Consider the following 14,229-nt stretch of genomic DNA (forward strand, 5'->3'; position numbering starts at 1 on the left):
GGATCCGTCCTATGAAGATAAATATAACACATGCGACAAGAAATACATTCCTCAAAGTAACTTTGATTTAACTTTGGCAGCTCCATCATTTTTCTTTGTACATTCTACACAAATTAAAATAGTTTGACTTTTTTTACATGCTCTCTTAAGTTTAAATTAGTGTGATATTTTGGATTATGACACGAGTTGAATGTAAATTTGGCAACTAGTTTTTGTCTATTAAGTATATGTATCACGAACAACTACACCCAGAAAGGGCTGGAGTTTTCTGATCTGAGGTCCATCTGAACCGCCAAAAAAAAGATATACTTTCAAGTTTCAAAATAAATGAACACAAAAGATTCATGTATATAGAGGATGGTTAGAAGTATGTGGATGTAAATTCTGAACATAAACATGACAATACTATGTGACATGTAAAAAACGGACAAAATGGCTAAGGAACAGTGCAAGTCACAAGTATAGCAATCTAAAATAGATTTCTCCACGCTGGAAATACACGATTTTATGCCCATCAATTGGGTGGGTCTAAAGGCACTACCGGATAATCAACCTGAAGGTAGGTAGATTAGTAGTGCATGCGGTCGTCTTTATAGTTCGGCCGGCCGGCTGCTGGCGATGAGAAATATGCATGGACCTGCCATCGCGTGGACATTATTTAAAGGCCTCACGCACACATTCTCCTTCCTCCCCAAAGAAAGCTATCTATAGCCCAAGCTGCTAACTCTTGAAAACAAAGAAGCAACGGTTAATTTCCATGGCGTCCCGCAATGCTGCTACTCCTGCGTTCAGCTACGAGCCCTCACCATGGATCGACTTCTTTGCTGGATATGAGCCACCGCTGCTACAGGTATAATAAAAGCTAACTATTTATGGCACAAAATGTCACCATGCACGAAGGTATTTATTTGTAACTATTTTATGCATTTTTGTACTAGTATCTACTACCCGGCCTATGCTGGGCCGGCCCAAGAGGTGCCAAAATGTACACCATGCACCCACTACTTGCAGGCCCGAGTAGGAACACATTTCTAATTAGCATCCGTGCTCCTCTAGAGATCCATGTCAACCGGTTGCTTATCGTGTGTACTTCACTAGTCGACACTTCTTATAGTATCTGAATATGTCTATAGACTTTATATTTCACATACCCAGCGGTACAGATTTGTCATATTCAGATATCTACTTTGTATATCATCAACAACACTCATAGTCATAAGTAAATCGTCTAGTGTAACTCCATGCTTGAGTGGAAGCAATTTGAAACCACATGCATGCTTTTGAAATTAAATATGCTGGCCACGACCGACACCCTTAGAAGATACATGTGAATAGCCTTTGGTTGGCACATGTTGGAAAGTTGGACTCAGTGAAAGGATATATGGTTATTTTGTACAATCATGTACTTTTGGTCCATTTTGTTTCACTGGAGATACGAGTTGTTATATTTTTTCAACTATTTTTGGTTTTGGCGACATTTTCCTTACCTAGCTAACCCTTGTCCCTTTTGGTTAATTAAAAATGTTCAATGCTTGCATTGCAGAAATCCAAGCAGTGGATGACGCTTAGGGCAAAAGAACTGAAGGAAGACATATGTATGTTGTTTAAAACCAGCAATGACACAGTGGTAAAAATGTCCTTAGTGGATACACTACAACATCTCGGAATCGATCACCACTTTGAAGACCAGATTGACACCGCTATGAGGCAAATCCTGAAGAGTTAATTTAGTAATTACAACCTCTATGCAGTTGCCCTTCGGTTTCGCTTGCTGAGGGAACATGGACACTGGGTATCTCCAGGTATATATATTCCTAACAATTTTTTCTTATTATACATAGTTGGTTACGAAAAATTATGAAAGAAAAATCATGATGTGCAAATTTTTAACTGGCTAAGAAATTGAGTTATCAAGATTAGATTGGTAACCTTATTTGCAAAATATTTCATAATGTGGACGACATGTCTACAACAATTGAAGCTCCATTGACAATGTGGTCACGAGAACACCAACATTTATTTATCGATTTACAGATGTTTTCAATCAATTCAAAAGTGAAGATGGAAGCTTCATCAAGGATATAACAAATGAACCCAGGACACTATTATGTCTATACAATGCGTCTCATCTTCTAATTCATGGTGAGCCAGCACTCGAAGAAGCCATAGCTTTGGGAAGGCATCATCTTGAATCATGTAGTGGTACTTTAAAGACCCCACTAGCTCAACAAGTCCAACGTGCCCTTCACATAGCAATGCCAAGGACAAATAAGAGGGTGGAAATGCTACATTATATCCAAGAGTACGAACAAGAGGAGCATAACCCGATGCTACTGGAACTTGCCAAATTGGATTTCAACCTTCAGCAAAATGTCCACTCGAAGGAGCTCAAAGTTATTACCAGGTATGTTATTTATCTTTCTTATATAAACAGAATATATAACCCAGTAATGATTCACGGGTGGTTGCCCTCACATACTACATCTTCAAACAAACAAAAAACCAAAAGTCTAGTTAATACTACATTTCTAGTACTTAACATCATTGAAATTAAGAGTTTACGTGGTTGCCTTTTTTGATTAATATGAGAATGCATATTCATTAATGGTTCGTGATGCTTCAGTGTTTCATTAGTTTCTGTGCATTGTAGGATAATTACATACATGGTGTAGTGAGAATGCACATGCTTTTAATAATAATTGACCATTGTTCTTTTATCTCTTAATGGGGCTAGCGATGTTATATTCTACATGGACTATATATGTACTAGTTCAGATAACATTGCTTAAGTAATTCACAGGTGGTGGAAACATTTTTTTCCGATATATCGAGCTAAGCTTTATCCGCGATCGTGTGGTGGAGGGTTACACATGGGCCTCCGTGTTGTACTATGATACAAAATTTGAGCTCCCTCGAAGTATGATCACAAAGATGATTGTACTAATTACCACATTAGATGACATATATGATAACCATGCCACCCTAGAGGACAGTTGGAAGCTACATGAAGCAATACAAAGGTGGGATTGATTTAGCTCTACATTTTATCTCTCAAATTGTCAGTGCTTCTAATGTATATTCCACTAAGATAGCGATTCCATATCATATCAGTACGTCCTTAGAATCACTGGCAATCACGGTCAGTAAATATGTGCGAACGTGATTTTTCCATGACGTTTAAAGTGATAAAGTAATTACGAACATGTGTGTACTGGATAATAACTATTTTTAGTACTTATGAAGAAGTAATTGAACACCCTGCATTGCCGTGACCATAAGAGTGCAATTCTAACAAGAAAAAAATGGTATACAAATCATGCTTCAACCCAGGAGCATATTACTATTCTTTGGATAATTACGGCATCCAGAGGTGGACAAGCTGAATCCGATGTTGACATGCATTTTTCATAAGTCTTAACACAATAGCACTCATTCGTACATACAATCTGGTTACAATTGCAATTTCAAATGAAAATGTGATGCATGATTAGATTATTATTTTATTAACACAAACATATATGTTGCCATAATAAGAGGTGGATGAAAGAAAATCTAAATGCAGTAACGAATGAGATATATTACCTATAATGAAATCTTGATGTCATGTTACACTATTTGCCTCATGGAGCAAAGTGAAACTAGTGGTTCTTAATGTGTTGAAGAAAGACGAAGAGTATAGAAAAATAAAACGTTAGGTTAACATGCAAACAAAGAATTGTCAAACTACGATAACTTGTTTTAAGATTGTTTTTGTGAATTGGCCTTCTAGATGGGATAAGAGCGCCGCTTTTCTCCTGCCGGAGTACTTGAAGAAGTTCTATATGGAGATGCTGAGGACATTTGACAATATTGAGGCTGAAATGCCAACCAATACGAACTACGATATAGCACACCTGAAAAAAGCGGTAAGTTCATGTACCCTTTTCTGTCTTGTAAAAAAAACATATAACTAAGTGAGGCGTTTTGGCTCCCAGGATCATCTGCACCTGCGCTCAATAAAAAAATCAAACAAAATACTAGAAAAATTCAAAAAATTCCAATTTTTTTTGGCATGGTAGATAATTTATTGCATGATGTCTGCTCCAAATTTGAAATCATTTGGACATCTGAGTAGCTCTCGGCAAAAAAGACAAATTTGTGGTCTGTTAAATAGTGTACTGTTCACATACTGTTCTGACCCAATTTGTCTTTTTTGCTGAGAGCTACTCAAATGTCCAAATGCTATGAAATTTGGAGCGCACCTCACGCACCAAATTATCTACCTTCCACAAAAATTTGTTTTTTTTTATTTTTTTGAATTTGTTAAGAATTTTTTATTGAGCAGGTGCAGATGAGCCTTGGCTCAGAATTGGATATTCCCATATAACTCTCTCTCTTTGTGTGTGTGGGGTTGTGCATCTCTCTCTCTCTCTCTCTCTCTCTCTCTCTCTCTCATTAATTTTGGGATTACATCTCTTTGTTTGCATGCAGGTCCAAAAGAACGTGACTGGTTACCTGCAAGAAGCGAAATGGTCACACAGGAACCACAAGCCAAGCTTTGTAGATCAGGTCAAGTTGACTAGCCTGAACATTGGTGTGCCAACGATATGTGTGAGTATGATGGCTGGAATGAGTGATGCAATGATGAAGCCAGCACTCAAATGGGCTGCTAGTGTTCCGGATGTCGTCATATCAGTCGGGAAGATTTCCCGTTTCATGAATGATATCGGTGCATTTGAGGTATATATATAATATTTAAAAAAAATTGCATACATGTTACTTGCTCCTTCCACACATGTAAGAAGCTCAAGTTCAAGCATATTGAGATATAATTTTGACCAACAATTTGACAGCTAAAATGTGATTTATTTGACAAAAAAAATCATAGTATGGGTTATACTTAGAATTATTTTTCAGCAATGTCATTTTTGTGATGCTACCTTAACTTCATTGGTCTATATTTTATAAATTTGTACACATCAAAATGTGTGGGCACCTATGGAAAAGGGGGCAGGGCTCAGTTACCAAGTTTGTACTATCATTGTGAGTGGATGCAAGATTATTAAATTGATACATACTTACATAAAGATGATTATTGATGTTATCATACAGCGTAGAAAATGCAAGGGGGATCTGGCAAGCACTGTAGAGTGTTACATCAATGAGTACAACGTGACAAGTGAAGTGGCCATTACCAAAATTGTTGCCCTGATAGAACAAGAATGGAAGACTCTGAACCAAGCTCGCTTTGAAAATCATCTTCTCCCTGCATTGCAGCAGTTCATTAGCTTAGCGATTAGCACAACATTTTTCTATGGTAACAGAAATGATGTATACACGCACAGCGCACATATGCAGTGGACTATTGAGAGGCTCTTCCTGAAGAATATGTAAGCCTTGGCCCAATTCATCGTGTATTTGTTCCCTAGTTTTCACCATAGAAAGGGAAATGTTGATAAGCATGCATGTGATTCACTGATAATATGTGAAATGCAACAGTGCAAGAAAGTTGTAGTAGTGCATTTTATTACGGCGTGATAATTTTGGTTATAATTATATCTCGACTCAAACTTTATCTTATGTAAAGGAATAAACATATCGATGTATGTTTGAGTTCGTCAGAGATTGAAAGAGTTGTGCATATATCAAACTTAACTAATCATGGATAAGCTTGTTCATACTTTTTTACATAGAGGTACATGCAAACCTTTGCATAGAGATATTATTTGACATAGCCAATGTCAGTCAGAATAATATGAAAAATAATCTGATAGTCCAACAAGAGCAATACAAACATCTACAGATGTACAGACTACAGAGCAACAAAAACATTCTGGTTCAATAAAGGTCCTCTATATAATTATTACTATATACATTCCATATGTATATCGAAATAGCTTTGGAGCGTGTCCGTAGAAAAGCTAGCAGCTGAAGGTCAAACTTTCTGCTTACAGTTATCCCAAATTTCTTAGACATGTTCAGTGACTCTTTAATTGGCTCGTCGGGAATTAGCACCAGTCAAAGTGGTGGAGAAGATTTGCCAAGACAATCTTTACGGCGGTCATGCTGAACAGCGCCGAAAGAGGTGAATTCAAAATGTGTCCCATAATAATCCATGTTATTCTCAAACCTCTTCGGCTTGAACGATCCCTCGCTCGCTCTCAGAGTCAATCGCACAAACCAGGTTATGAGCTCAACGAAAAAAAGGATTTTGTGGGATTGCCTGGAAAACCGCCTTGCGAGCGTTAGCGTTAGCGACAGCGCCATCTCCCGATGGATATTTTTCCCGCATCTCCAATAGCGCTGATACGTCTCCAACATATCTATAATTTTTGATTGTTCCATGCTATTATATTATTTGTTTTGGATGTTTTATATGCATTAATATGCAAATTTATATGATTTTTGGGACTAACCTATTAACCTAGAGCCCGGTGTCAGTTCCTGTTTTTTTCCTTGTTTTTGAGTTTCGCAGAAAAGGAATACCAAACGGAGTCCAAATAGAATAAAAATTTCGCAGTGATTTTTCTTGGACCAGAAGACACCCAGGAGACTTGGAGTGCAAGTCAGAATAGCCACGAGGCAGCCACAAGGGTGGAGGGCGCGCCCAGGGGCGTAGGGCGCGACCCCCGACCTTGTGGGCCCCTTGGTGACCCCTGACCTAGATCTTCCTCCTATATATTCTCAAATATCCAAAAAATTCCAGGGTAGCCACGAAACCACTTTTCCACTGCCGCAACCTTCTCTACCCATGAGATCCCATCTATGGGCCTTTTCCGGCGTCCTGTCGAAGGGGATTCGATCATGGAGAGCTTCTACATCAACACCATTGCCTCTCCGATGATGCGTGAGTAGTTTACCACAGACCTACGGGTCCATAACTAGTAGAACTACAAAAAAAAGACACATCCGTGACATTTTGGGCCGAACGAAATTTTTTCCTGTCATGCTTATGACACTTCTACTTCATTGACAAAAAATCAAGACAGAAAATCGGCTTTTCGTCCTGGGCGGGCCGGAGACGCAGTTGCATGACATTCTTTGGGCCGTCCATGACGGAAAAAACCATGGTATAAGCGAGGGCGAGGAAAATATCGAGGAGTTCCCGGTTACGGTGGGTGGTCGGGGGGCCGAGCGATGCGCGTTTCTCTCGTACACGTACGCGCGTGGGTGCGAGGCGTTGGGCTCTAACTGAACCCGAGCGAGGCGTTCGCCTACTGAACCCGAGCGATTGCACTGCAGGCTACGCGTTACTGAACCTGAGCGATAGATCGATGACTGTTAATTGAACCCGATCGAGCGATTCCTTCGCTACTGCTGCTAACTGAAGCCGATCGAACCTCCTCCCTCTTGATGAACAGTGAGCATTGTTGGGGGGGTTGGATGAATAGTTTCCGGTGGGGAGGTTGATGAACAGGACCCCGTGATAGTAGAGGCCGTTGCCGCTGGATGAGCAGGACCCCGATCGAGCCGATTGGGGGTGGAGGAACAGGACCCCGTGGAGGGCTGGTTGAACAGTAGCCGATGGAGGGCTGGATGAACAGTAGCCCGTGGAGGGGTGGTTGAACAGGACCACGTGGAGAGGGCTGGTTGAATAGTAGCCAGTGGAGGAGCGGTGGAGGCTGGATGAACAGTGGCTGGTGGAGGCAGGAGGGGAGACGCCATGGATGAAAAGTCGCAGGTGGAGGCTGGAGGAGGTCGACGGTGGATGAACAGTAGCCTGTGGAGGCAGTAGACGATGAAGATGAACAGTATCCCGTGGAGTCCTGTTTTGCGGTATGCCACACCCCTCCCGATGAACAGGACCCCCGTTTCGACCGTAGCGCTCCAACACAAGTCCGTTTCCTCCGTTTTGCGGTACGCCACAACCCTCCCGATCAACAGGACCCCGTTTCGACCGTAGGAGGTCCAAGAAAAGTCCGTTTCCTCCGTTTTGCGGTACGCCAGACCCCTCCCGATGAACAGGATCCGGTTTCGACCGTGGCCGGTCGAACACAAGGTCGTTTCCTCCGTTCTGCGGTACGCCAGGCCTCGTTTCGATCGGTTGTTCCGTCCAAGCCAGTTGGCTCCCGATGAACACGACGACGATGCAGTTTCTCCGTTCCGACCCAGCCATGTAGACGAGCTCTGGCTGTACGTATGCACGAGTAGGCGTTCGAGACCCCGCCCATATGTACGTACGTGGCCGTATTTACTTTCTTGCACCCTGGCCGCTGTACGTATGTGTACACGATATTAACGGGATTGCGTGATATGCTACGTGCGCGCCTCTACTACAACACGTGCGCGCCTCTACTACGACACGTGCCCTTCCTTACACGGCCCTGGTTCATCTCTGTAGCCTGCAGACAGACCGATCGACCAGTATGTACGTACACGTTCGCGACCAGAATGACAACGCTACGTACGCTTCAACCAAGTGGGTCCCGACTGTCAAGCACTTCCTTGCGTGCGAAGATGTACCTAGTGGGTCCCAGCAGTCAGGGGGCGAATCATTTTTTTGCCCGTCATATGGACGCACTTCCTTGTGTGCGAAGATGTAGCTGATGGGTCCCAGCAGTCAGGAGAAAACATTTTTTTCGCAAAATACTGTGGCCCGTCCGGTGGGTCCCTGCTGTCAGGTGGAGGAATCATTATTTTCCGCATAATAATGAGGCACTTCCTTGCTGCGCCTGTGGACCCAGCTGTCAGCCTCTCCATGTATAGTACTCTTCCGATGGAAGTCGTTCCTTGACCACATTGACCACGCCGCGCCGAGAGCACCAGGGCAGTGGACGACGGCGAGGCCTAGGAAGGGGACGACGCGGAGCCGGGGAATACGTGGCAGTGGATGCCTACGCGAAGAGGAGTACGAGGGTTCACTGGTTCGGCTGCGGTGTGAGGCTGTCGTCGCCGCAGCACCTGGCAAGCGGTGGGAATAGTAGGGGGTGGTGAGGCCTCCGCGGTAGCACAGCCAGCCACGGGAGGTAGGAGCATGCGGCACGACCGGCGCTGGTTTGGGCGGCTAGAGCAAGAAGACCAGAGGTTGAAGAAGCACTACGGCCGTTGGATGGACATCATACGATCACTGGAGCTAGAATCGTTCATATTGACTAAGTTGACAGAGCCCTCCATCCCCGTCAACTTAGTAGGCCCACAAGTTAGCCTCACACTATGGTGGGTCCCAGCTAGCAGGGGAGTATTCATTTTTTTTGTGCGTAATAAGGAGGCACTTCCTTGCGTGCGAAGATATAGCTAGCGGGTCCGAGCTGTCAGCGGGGGGGACATTTTTTTTGCGAAATACGGAGGCCATTCCGATGGGTCCCGGCTGTCAGGTGGAGGAATCATTATTTTGCGCCTAATAAGGAGGCATTTCCTTGTGTGCGGCCGTGGACCCAGCTGTCAGCCTCTCCACGTACCGTCCACTTCTGATTTCGTTCGTTGACCACGTTGACCACGCCGCACCGAGAGCACCAGGGCGGTGGACGACGGCGAGGCCTAGGAAGGGAATGACACGGAGCAGGGAAGACGCGGCAGTGGATGCCCACACTAAGGGGAGTACGAGCGCTGACTGGTCGGCTGCGGGCTGAGGCTGACATCACCGGAAAATAACAGGATGTGCGGGTGGGTAGAGGGATGGCCTGGCGGCATCACAGCTGGCCACGGGAGGAGGGAGCAGGCAGTCCCGCCGGCGCTGGTTTGGGCGGCTGGAGCAGGAAGATCAGAGATTGAAGAAGCACAGCGGCCGTTGAATGGACATCCAACAGTCACTGCTCTGTGTTGACTAAGTTGACAAAGCCTTGCGTACGCATCAATTTTTTAAGCCCATATTCTATTTATTAGCATTACAGACCATATATTCTGGGCACTGCTAAAAAATTCAACAAAATTTTTCATATTTCGGTGGGGTCTGAACTCTTTTAATCACGAAATTTCTAGTCACGTTAAAAATAATTTTTAAAAATTTATATCAAAATAAAATTCAAAAAATTCTCTGCCAAAAAAGAATGAAATTTAAAATATTTACTAGCAAGATGCCCGTGCGTTGCACGGAACATGAAGATGCATTTGTATGAGTAGTTTATCTTGTGGGAGAAAAGGATGAATGAGGGAAGGCCTTACCTGCAAATGTGGAGAGGAGTGCGAGTAAATTGTCATAGTTTCCTTCATATCCGTTCGATATAGATCGGACGGCCTATATTGCAGGATGGCAGGCACACCATCATCACCAACTCTGCTTTTTATAAGAGTAGAGAAATCCAGAAAAAACGATATTTTAATGTAATTGCCAGTTGGCTTTGGTTTAAAAATTTACAGTCCATTTCTTACAACTTATAGACCATTTTCTGGGGAAGCCCATTTCATACTACTTACATATCCCTCCTCGTCTTGAATGATTTGTGGCCCAGCAGGGCTGAGAAAAGAAAGTAGGCCTCGATTGGGTATTCTCCAAAAAAAAGAACTGGGCTAGCCACTTTCAGAAAGAAAACAGATATCAACTAGGCTCGTCATGTGCTTAAATAAAAGTGTAAGCGTGGGCTAACGGGCCACAGCCCCCGCACAGCGCACAGTTGAGCTCCGTCTCTAAAACTAAAAAACAACTGTGCGTGCTGCTGTGTCACTGGTGTTATCCACTCGTTGTGTAATTTTCTCATTTATTGACTACATTGACAATGGTGTGGGACCTATTGTAGTTGTCAAACAATTAGGAGGAAGTATTTTTTTGGCTTGTAGGAGTAATAACGAGGCACCTGCTTGCGTAATGCAATGACCCTGGTGGGTCCCTACTGTCAGCCTCTCTACATACAGTCATCTCCTGATTCCTCTCGATTGTTGACCATGTTGACAACGCCAGATGGCGGTGGGCACTGCGAGCGAACCAAGGCAGAGAACGACGGCGAGGCCTCAGACGGGAACGAACCGGAGCAGTGGAAGGTGCGGCAGTGTAGTGGCAGGCAGAGGGTAGTATGAGGGCAACAACATGTAACTGAAGCTTACAAACAGTACAAAAAGCCCAAGAATTAATTGTTCATCAAATTTAGACAAGACCCAGATTGAACATGGTAATAACATCTAACCCAACCACTTTTTTTCGCAGTCACAAACAAATGGATCGGTCTGATCCATAAAATCAACATCCTGTGCAAAAAAATTATTGGAGGATGACTACAAGTTGTTGTAAATAGAAGCCAAGCACGTTCAGAAGCCCATTTGTCCACCTGAAACTTCTTATTTTGCTGTTCAACATGTCCGTCCGTGAGAAATCTCTTGACGAAAAACTTAAGCCTCATGGAAAAACTTAAGCCTCAGTCAACAGGAAGAATGTTACAAAGCTTCTGCTTGCCTGGTTGGATGCATATCCATCCATCGGTATTGTCCTCAAACGAATGTCATGAGAACTGAGAAAATCCTGGTGCTTATTACGCCACCGATTGGTTATACATTTTTCTCCATGTGGTAGCAGTGCCTAAGTAGACATGAAGATTGAAAACAGTTAAGGTCTGAAAAAAGAGTATGTCGAAACACTACTAGGGAAAACCCTAGTAGTAGCGTGGGTAATTTCCTAGTAGTAGCGCGGGGGCATGCGCTACTGCTAGGGCGCTACAGCTAACTTTCAGCAGTAGCGCGGGTGGTACCCGTGCTACTGCTACTTCTAGTAGCAGTAGCGCGATTGCCACCTGCGCTACTACTACTTAGTTGTAGCGCGGGTCAGGGCCCCGCGCTACTACTAACTAATTGAGAATTAAAAAAAATTCCATCCATGGTGGCTGCTTCTGCTGGGCGTCATCGTCCTCTCCATCCATGGCTGCTACTGGTCCTGGAGGGGATGAAGTTGTCCATGGTGATGGTGCTTCCCCACCCAACTTGTGCCCGCACTACCTCTCTTCTACTGCTGCTACAAAAGAAGAGAAAATTATTAGAAAGAGGAAGAGAGAGATAGAGAGCTGTAGGAGGAGGAACTCACCGGTGGCCGGCGGAGTTGGAGCCGACGTCCGAAATCCTAGATGAAGCCCGATGACCTGCTGCTGCTTGTCGTGGGACCCTTGACCCGGCGAGGAGGTGCAAGTGGCTGCGTCCATGGCGGATCTGGCGGCTGCCATGGACGACGCTCTGCTGGTTTCCCTCTCCTTCCAACAGCGGAGAAGAAGGAGGATGGAGGGGGAGGGAAGGGGTCTGCAGTGCGAGAGGAGGTCGCCGGATTTGTGAGTGGCGCCAAGGTGAGGGGCCGGCAGTGGCGTTGACTGTGGAAGGGAATTGCGGGTGGGAGGAGAAGGGGAATCAGAAGAGTGTGGGTTTGTATTTGGGCCTCCACACGCTATGTGTACACATGTCTTGGTGGGTCGATACTAGTAGCGCGGGTTTATACCCCTCGCTACTACTATGGCATGTGCCAGGTGGCGCACGGTAGAGACCACTTAGTAGTAGCGAGGGTTATAAACCCGCGCTACTACTATCAACTTAGTAGTAGCGCGAGTTTATACCCCTCGCTACTACTATGGCATGTCCCGGGGAGGGGGGGGGGCCACGCAGAGACCACTTAGTAGTAGTGAGGGTTATAAACCCGCGCTACTACTATCAACTTAGTAGTAGCGGGCGTTATAAACCCACGCTACTAGTAACTAGCAGTAGCGAGGGGTATAAACCCACGCTACTAGTAAGCGTCTGCCTATAAGCTTTTTCCTAGTAGTGAAAGAGCGACAACTGAACGGTTAATTCTAGTAGAATATATACGGACTTTCAATGGGCATGAAATCATCACCTCTATATATAAAATCTGCAAAGATTGAAAGCATCGCAACAAGCCGATGATGCTGTGCAGTGAGGCCTCAGACAGATAAACCACCACAAGCAAAAGTTTTTTTAGCAGTGGGAGTCGAAGCATTTCTACCCGATCGTGTGGTAGATGGCACCGGGCGAAGGTGGCGGTGTGGAGAGAGGAGGAAAACCACGAGATGGACAATGGTGGTGTGGGCAAAAATTCTTGGTGTGTTCGTGGTACGAAACTTTCGTGGTAATGGTAGAACTCAAACTGCTAGAGTTTTCCGAATTCAGGGGATGTCAGCCAAGCGTCCACCATGCAGGGTATGGACAGCAGGTAGCGTGTCGAGATGCAGAGGCGCTGAAAAGGGCCCTGCTGGTGAGAGGAGAGGATGGCTCTGAGGAGATCAAATTCAGGAAGGACAGAAATCTGACGACAGTCGAGATTGAGGGGCACGGTGCGCCATATCGAACGCCACCGAGTTGAGAGGACTTGTATGCGTAGAAATCCTTGGTGGGGAGAAGCGAGATGATCTGTCACGACTGGATTTTCAGGATATAAATTCCCAGAAGAACCAACTTGATACAAAAGTTCCAAGCAAGTAAAAAAATATGTAGTACAAGACCATTTAGGCCTAGGAGTACAACATTTGGTTTCTAATGGTTGAGGGCGGAAGCGGTTGGATACATCTGCGTCTATGGGACTCCATTTCCCACAAGAACAGCTGACCAGGATAACTCCTATCTTCGCGAGGCTGCAAACGTCAACACGTGGGTTCCGAGGTTGTCACCACGATGCTTATCCCCAAGCAAGGAATCTGGCCAAGACAATAGCCAGGGACAAGCCAGTGAGTACGTTTGAATGTACTCGCAAACATTTAAGAACACGGGTATAATATATATCAAACATGCTCCAGATTAATTAGATGATCACACGTCTGTCACGAAATATACGGAAGACCAAGATGCACACCTATAGTTAAAAAAAATATACCAAAACAAAATACTAGGTGCCAAACGAGTGTCTGAATGACTCCTCGAGCGGAAAATGCAGAAATAATAATGCCGCAGTCGGGCGTCGGGCGACACCACATAAAGGGCTTATAAAAGATAAATGAACAACAAGCATGCCGCAGTCGGGCGTCTGAGCGACACCACAGAAAGGGCTTATAAGAGAAATCACAGGAATATCAGGGTAGAAACCTCCAGGGTACTCAATATAAATATACAGTGAGTATCAAATGGTAAGTCCAGGGATAAAAAATAATAGTAATGGTTATCAAAATCATCAATCTGCCACCAATCATAAACAAATATCTAGTTCAGTCCGTTTCTCCATCCGAAAACCGTTAATTCTAGTCAGCCGTTATCTCATCCGAATACCGTTACTAGATCTAGCCGTTCTCCATCCGAATACCGTTACTGAGTTCTAGTTAAATCGTTCTCCATCCGAATACCGTTACAGATCACTCAGACTGTAGGGTCTTTACTCAAGAACATGACTATCCAACA

General features: G+C 44.4%; 1 pseudogene; it reads left to right on the forward strand.

Moving 5' to 3' along the window:
- Positions 1-757: 757 nt before the first annotated feature.
- On the forward strand, positions 758-5,373 carry LOC123048139 (tau-cadinol synthase-like; annotated as a pseudogene).
- The last annotated feature ends 8,856 nt before the right edge of the window (positions 5,374-14,229 follow it).

This window comes from Triticum aestivum, chromosome 2D, assembly GCF_018294505.1.
Source record: "Triticum aestivum cultivar Chinese Spring chromosome 2D, IWGSC CS RefSeq v2.1, whole genome shotgun sequence".
In the NCBI taxonomy this organism is placed as follows: domain Eukaryota; kingdom Viridiplantae; phylum Streptophyta; class Magnoliopsida; order Poales; family Poaceae; genus Triticum; species Triticum aestivum.